The following is a 7839-nucleotide window of genomic DNA, read 5'->3' as shown; positions in this document are numbered from 1 at the left end:
GACATACTATGCTGTTCACACCACTGAACTCTATGGGCCTACATAGCACACACATCAGCTGCAGCACATGGCAACCTACAGTTTAAGACGAGAAATGAATATCACATCATGCTGCATGTGTCAAAAGAAATGACTGCAGAGGAGTACTGAACATTGTACTAGACTCTTTTAGTAGCCATGCAGCATGCAGCTGAACTATTTGCTAAATCAGACTGCAGCAAGAAAACAGAAAAATATGGGCAAGTTTAAAAGAGTTGAGATAGCAACCCAATCAATTCTTATGCATCTGTCTAGGTGTAAAGTGGGCAGAACTATGCACCGCTAAAAGAAACCAAAGCTACATCTGAACTGCATAACAGAACTGCACGTTGAGGGAAAAACATCAATCTTCCATATAATTACAACTCTCAGCTCGCCTCTTTAAAATTGGCTGCATAAGCTGGAATCTGGAGAGGAAAGCAGGGTACTGAGTGTATAGAAAAGCTAAAAATGATTTTAAATTATTTGAAGGTCTAAAAAAATATTACTGTATTAGCCAATAGAGCAGAAGGAATGTATGTAGTTTTTGAAGAAAAGCAAGAAGGACATGATTGTGATACCTTTAATAACTAATTATATATATGGGTATAATTGTACCGGGAAAGTCAGACTTACTTCTATGCACGTTATTTAGGATTTGCCAGTTCACATCATACATGAAAGTCTTAAATATTGTTACTTGTTTAGGTACATTCCCCTGTCCTGCCTGACTTTGAACGTCATTTATCAGCACAAAGTAGGATCTGGCAGGAGGTGTAGCTCACATCACGGCCTAGTTTTGATGCACAGAGGCCTGCGACTATTTGACCCCTTATTGTTTACTCAAGTTTGCTTAAGTCAAGCAAATGTATTGACATATGACTATGAGATAATTGCTAAGGCTAGTGCCACATGGGGGCTACATAGCATCCTCTTCTTTTCGCATCCAGAATTGATGTGTTGGCTCTGGTGCAAGAACACTTAGCTTTTTAGGTTTTCTTCACTGAAATCAGCCAAGTGTGTTTGCACCTGAACTGACACATGGTCCCAGATGCAAAAAGAAGAGAATGTTACTTCCTACGTATTTCAACAGGCTGATTTCAGTGCCCGTGTTGCAGTAGCCTTAGCAATTATGTCATATTCATATGTCAATATATTTGCTAGAGTGGGTAGTTCAGCCTTTTAAAGGAAAACTACACTCCCAAAATGAATACTTAAGCAACTGATATATCAAATTTTAGCGGCAAATTAAAGAATCTTATCAAACTGGAATATATATTTTAGTAAATATTGCCCTTTTACATCTCTTGTCTTTTACATCTCTTGTCTTGAACCATCATTTTGTGATGGTCTCTGTGCTGCCTCAGAGATCACCTGACCAGAAATACTGCAACTGTAACTGTATCAGGAAGAAGTGTGGAAGCAAACGACAGAACTCTGTCTGTTAATTGGCTCATGTGACCATGTATGGTTTGTTTGTGTGTACTGTGATTCCTAGGTTCCCAGGGGCAGCCCTTATTTTTTAAAATAGCAATTTTCTATTTATGATTATCCAATGGCACATACTACTAAAAAAGTATATTATTATCAAAATGGTTTATTTACATGAAGCAGGGTTTTACATATGAGCTGTTTTATGCAATATCTTTTTATAGAGACCTACATTGTGCGGGGGGTATATTTTTCCTTTAAACAAGAAGATTTATCTATATTTACTTGGTTAGGCAAGCATTCCAAATTTTTCCACAGATATGTCTATTCATCTGGGTCATGTGGCACTAGTCTAACATATAGCACTGATAGCTTGTCATAGCCGGGCTGGATAACAGCTGTTAAAACGTCCCCATTGGCATATATTTTTAAAGACTTCTCTAGTCTTATCCAAGAGTTTCAGGTTATATCATATAGGGGGTCACAGGTATAAATCAGACTAATCCCCAGGTAGGCTGACTCTTTCTTGACAACAAAAATCAAAGTTTAATTGAATATCTTTTGCACTGATGTGACATTTTGACTGTGAGGGAGATTTTGAGGGGCTATTTTTAAAACCTCGTTTAGAAATCATCAATAACCTTTATGAGATTGAGGGAATTATAAAATTAGGAACAATTACTGTACACCTGCGAAACAGGCAAATCTCACATTGGAATTCCTGTAATTTTTGGTGATCTTATAATATGCTCTGCAGATTCAAAACAACAGGGTACCCAGTTTCTGCATGTTGGGTCAAATCTAAATGACTATATACTCTATGTAGTTCCAGGCTAATAGCAATAATAAAGTATACAAATATATCCTACTGGGTTTATGTAATGTTTTAAAGATTTTTAGTATGGCGATCCAAACCCAAGGTCCGGGGGCCATTTCACAATTTAAACTTTTGAAATTGCTTCTCTGATGTCCAAGGTATTTGGTAAAAACAAAATCCCATATAACATGAATCATACAGTGAAAAAATGCCAAATGAATGAATATTATATACTTATAACCCAATATAATTATATACTTCATTAAAGAATTATTTTATGTTGTGTTATTCCATAATAATTTATATTAAATAAAGAAATATATCTCCAAATACTGGGCACTGAGCAGCTTCTGTCTATATGGAAATAAAAGATATTTTTTTGTGATGTATTTCTGTGTTCTAAAACAGCTTAGCTAAACTGAAAACAGAGTTTTTAATAGAAGGGGAAAAGACAATTTACTAAGATGCATACATAATATTAACTTATAGTATGAGAGCCTCATTTGTTAGTATATTCATTTGTGGTTAATATTCCTTTAAGGAAAATTACTCAAACTGTGTGTTTGCCTGATAAAGAAAAAAATAACTTGGGATTGCAGTGGTGTCAGATGTACTTCCAGCAGTATTCCCAGGCTACCCATTCTTTGCTTGACATCCCTGTCTACCAGTTACATTATAAGATCAATGCAGGGGTGTAACTACAGAGGAAGGACCAAGAAGATATAGGGGCCCCCGTGAAGTCCTAATTAATGATGAGCCATTTATGTATATGTATTGCTAAAACATGACAACCTCTGCATATTTGGGGGGCCCTAAAATAAATTTACTGTGGGGCCGAATAACATCTAGTCTAAATCTAATCAATGTGTCATTGGAAGGAATCTGACTGACTAGGTAATGGTGGGAGCCTAGATTTGGAACCTGGATAAAAGGTAGCAGTACCAGGGCCAGTGGCGCAACTAGTGTGTTGGGGCCCCCTGCAAAAAAATCTTTATAGGGGGCAGGCACACTGTGATCCCTGTCCTCCCCCCTCTGCCCCACCCATGCGGGGTGGCCTTTGGTGTGTTGATCCTCTTTATGGGTAAAAAGGTCCCCTGCTATTTGTCTATAATGTCCTCTAATGTACTTGTAAAGTGTAATCATGTCCCCTCGCAAGCGCCTTTTAAAGAGAAAACAACCCCAACCTTGAGGGTCTACCCTCATAATTTAAGTTGGCTGCATGTCTCTTGTTATTTATCAAAATAAGATTTTTTAAATAAAAACGTCAGACCAAACTAGAATCCACTATGTGAACTTATTTAGTTTTGCCTGTAAAGTCCAAAATAGTAGGATTTTCAGGCAAATTCCAGCGCAGACCAAAGAAATTCCAAATAGGATAGGGACCTCTCCCATTTACTTAGATACAGACTTGTTGCAGCCTTTGCTGATTAAATGTGGCTAACAATGTAATGATTTTTTTTAGAGGCCATATATGAGTATTGATTTGTTAAAGGGGTTGTTCACCTTTCACCTTAACACGTTTTTTCAGTTCAGTTGTTTTCCGATTGTATTTTTTACAACTGTTTAAAGTTTAATGTCTGCTGTTTCAGACTGGCAGCTCAGTAATTCAGGCGCAGACTCTAAACTGTTACAATTTTGCAACATTTACTTGATACATTTCTCAGCAGCATCTCTGGAATATTAGCAACTATTGTATCAATTCTAACAGCTGCCTGTAATGAACCCCAGGGATTCTGCTCAGCAGGGACAAAGATAAGAAATGTATCAACTAAATGAATCAATTTAGAACAATTTACAGGGTCGGCGACCTCCTCCCCTCCCAGAGCTGGTTAGAAGGTGAAAATTGACACTTTACACTTCAACATTAGAAAAACAGCCACACGTAGAAAGTAATTGGAAAAAGTCATCATTTCTGGTGATCTATCTGAAAATAACTAGTTGTTTGAAGGTGAACCACCCCTTTAAGGGACTTTTTCTGTACAGTCTGATTTTCTTTTTAGGGTCTTTAATTGCCATAGTCCAGTATATTAATGTATGCAATGTGTTATGAGTCTTTTTTATTGATATTACCTTTGATATGATATTACCTTTAACCCAGAGAGAGAGAGAATTTTATGTAGAAAAATAGGATTATATTATAGGTAGATAGGAGAATTGAAATTTCTAGCTCTGAGAATACATAATCTCTGGTAATAATGATTTAGGGGCAGATTCACTAAGCTCCGAATTTGCGCTAGCGTCCGCTTCGCTCACATCGCAACACTTCGCCAGTCGTAAATTTGCCCAGACAACGCTAATTCACTAACATGCGAAGTTACGTCCAGGTTGATGAATGCTGGCGAAGTTGTGCTAGCGTTACTTCAGCAAGCAAAGCGAAGTTGTGCTAGCGTTGGCTAGTTTGCATATGGCGGGAAGTGAATGTTGAATATGTTGTAGCAAATACATTACACAAGGAAATGTAGGGGGGAACCTGGCTCCCCAAAAAAAAATTACGGACTTTTGCAGCCTATCACCCTGAAAAAGTGAAAATGCGCTGGCATTTTTTAGGACTTAGAAAATTTTTCAACAAAAAAATGGAGGAAGTCCTAAACACTCCATTGCACTCTGCCTGGTCTGAGCTGGCGAAGGCAAGTCTGGCAGAACAGCTAACGTTCAGTAAATTCCGCATCTTAGTGAATTTGCGCAGTTACGTCCATTCACCAGAGTGAAAATTCACCTGGTGTTAGAGTGTGAAGTTGTGCTAATCTCCTTCGCTAGCGAAGTTACGCCTGCGCCCATTAGTAAATCGGCGAAGTACCGAAATGACGTCACGCTGGCAAATTTTCGCCATCGTTAGTCACTTCGGCCTTTAGTAAATTAGCCCCATAATTCTTTAAGGAGAGTCCTGCTTTAGAAGAAGTTCTGCTTCAGAATTGTATTTCTATTTGATGCAGTTCTACTTTGTTTAACCCAGAGACATGTAGTGTAGTCAGTGATTCACTGGACTTGCAAATGAAATACTCTGTGTAAGCAAGAGCTTAATTAAGGGCATCCACCATCAAAAGTACTGATTACAAAGGATGCTCCAAATAGATACATACAAGCTTTACAATAATTGTTAAAGGTATCGGGAAATATGCATTTTTCTATTTAAAATCCCTTTACCTATTTCTTTGAAATCAATGCAGCTCAGTTATCTTTCATTGCTAAATTGGTTTTGTTCCAAGGAGGAAATGATAAAATATATTGTATACATTTAATAAAGCTTCAATGGGTTCTGCCAGTCAGGGCCAATAGTTCTAGAAATAACACAGTATAATAAGACAACTGATTAGCAGTGTAATTTTTTATTTGATATGTGATTGAGCATATATAACATGCACCATTTAAACAACCATGATGGTTAAATAAATAATATTATTAATAATAATAATAATAATAATGTTATGAAATGCAATTGGGATTGCTAACATTACTAAAAATACTTTATTATGTTAAGGTCACATGGAAATTATACACAATCCTTTAGTAAGAGCTCTGTTTGGATTTTAATACAGATATGGGATCTGTCACCCAGAATGCTCTGGACCTGGGGTTTTCCAGATAACAGATCTTTCTGTAATTTGGATCTTTATGCATTAAGTATAGAAAATCATGTAAACATTTAGGGGCCGATTCATCAAGGGTCGAATATCGAGGGTTAATTAACCCTCGATATTCGACTAGGAACTAAAATCCTTCGACTTCGAATATCGAAGTCGAAGGATTTAGCGCAAATGCTACGATCGAACGATCGAAGGATTATTCCTGCGATCGAACGATTAAATCCTTCGAATCGAACGATTCGAAGGATTTAAATCCAACGATCGAAGGAATATCCTTCGATCAAAAAAACTTAGGCAAGCCTATGGGGACCTTCCCCATAGGCTAACATTGACTTCGGTAGCTTTTAGCTGCCGAAGTAGGGGGTCGAAGTTTTTTTTAAAGAGGCAGTACTTCGACTATCGAATGGTCGAATAGTCGAACGATTTTTAGTTCGAATCCTTCGATTCGAAGTTGTAGTCGAAGGTCGAAGTAGCCCATTCGATGGTCGAAGTAGCCCAAAAAACACTTCGAAATTCGAAGTTTTTTTACATCGAATCCTTCACTCGAACTTGATGAATCGGCCCCTAAATAAGCCACATAGGCTGGGTTTGCTTCCAATAAGGATTAATTATATCTTAGTTCGGCTAAAGTACAATGTATTGTTTTATTATTAAAAATTTGTACTACTTAGATAAAATGGAGTATATGGGAGACAGCCTTTCCATAATTCAGAGCTTTCTGTTTCCGGATAATTAAATGAAAAATTCTAGTTAATAAAATGGAAGTGGATTGAGGATACACAACATGTAGTGATAACACATTGCAGATTTAGCTATTGAAGGTGCTTCATCTGTTGCCAGAAACAGCAGAAACATGGCTATAGCTCCAGGGGTAATAAACATAAATACCTTCCAGTCAGATCTGATCCAAAGTTGTCTATTTCTATTTCTATTAAATAACAAATACATTTCTGAATCCTTTACTACAGAAAGTCTGGATTTTTGACTTTCCATATGGTTTTGTTTGAATCATATTTTGCAATATGTTTAATGAGGACTCACCAGCAAGCTGTGTTCTGTAAGCATGGAGCTTAAATTCTTTTTTTTTTTTTAAAAAAAAGCGTGTGTTTGTATTATTTCCTTGCCATTAGTTCTGGTAGATTACAAATATGGAAAATTGAAATGCCGTGGATTTAATCACAGTGCTGTCTGTAAAGTATGGTTTATATTATATATCATTAAAACTCTTCACAATTAAAGTTGAAAGTTGAAGTAGGGTTTGCCCTATATTTTGAAAAACTGCAAAGACCGCATGTCTAACAGAACACTACTTCCTGCTTTTCAGCTCTCTATCTCTTAACGGCTTTAAGGGGGGCCAGATAGGACATAACTGTTCAGTGAGTTTGCAATGGATCCTTAGCATTCAGCTCAGATTCAAAAGAAAACAGTCACTGGTTGGTTACTGCCTGGTGACCAATCAGTGGAAACCAAGAGAGCTGCAAAGTAGGAAGTAATGTTCTGGCTATTATGTTAGACATCCAGTCAGTCCAGCCTTTATACATTAAATTTTGGCTAACTAACTATATTAGAAACAATTTTTATTTTGCACAGCCTACCGTATATACTCGAGTATAAGCCGAGTTTTTCAGCCCCCAAAATATACTGAAAAACTCTACCTCGGCTTATACTCGGGTCAAGCACAAAAACGGTCGCCGGCGTCTAAGAATAGTTGCCGGCGTCTAAGAATAGTCACCGGCGTCCAGGAATAGTCTCCAAGAATATTCGCCGGCGTCCAAGAATGGTCGTCCAAAACCGAGACGCCGGCACCTCCGATGGGAGCAGAAACCCTCAATTTTTTGATTGAAACTTACAAGAAGCTGCTGCATTTCTCACCCTCGGCTTATACTCGAGTCAATAAGCTTTCCCAGTTTTTGGAGGTAAAATTAGGTACCTCAGCTTATACTCGGGATGGCTTATACTCGAGTATATACGGTAATAATTTTATTTTTA

The sequence above is a fragment of the Xenopus laevis genome, chromosome 1S (genome assembly GCF_017654675.1).
Source record: "Xenopus laevis strain J_2021 chromosome 1S, Xenopus_laevis_v10.1, whole genome shotgun sequence".
In the NCBI taxonomy this organism is placed as follows: Eukaryota; Metazoa; Chordata; class Amphibia; order Anura; family Pipidae; genus Xenopus; species Xenopus laevis.
The sequence above is the reverse complement of the archived record's forward strand: the minus strand, read 5'-3'. Positions refer to the sequence as shown.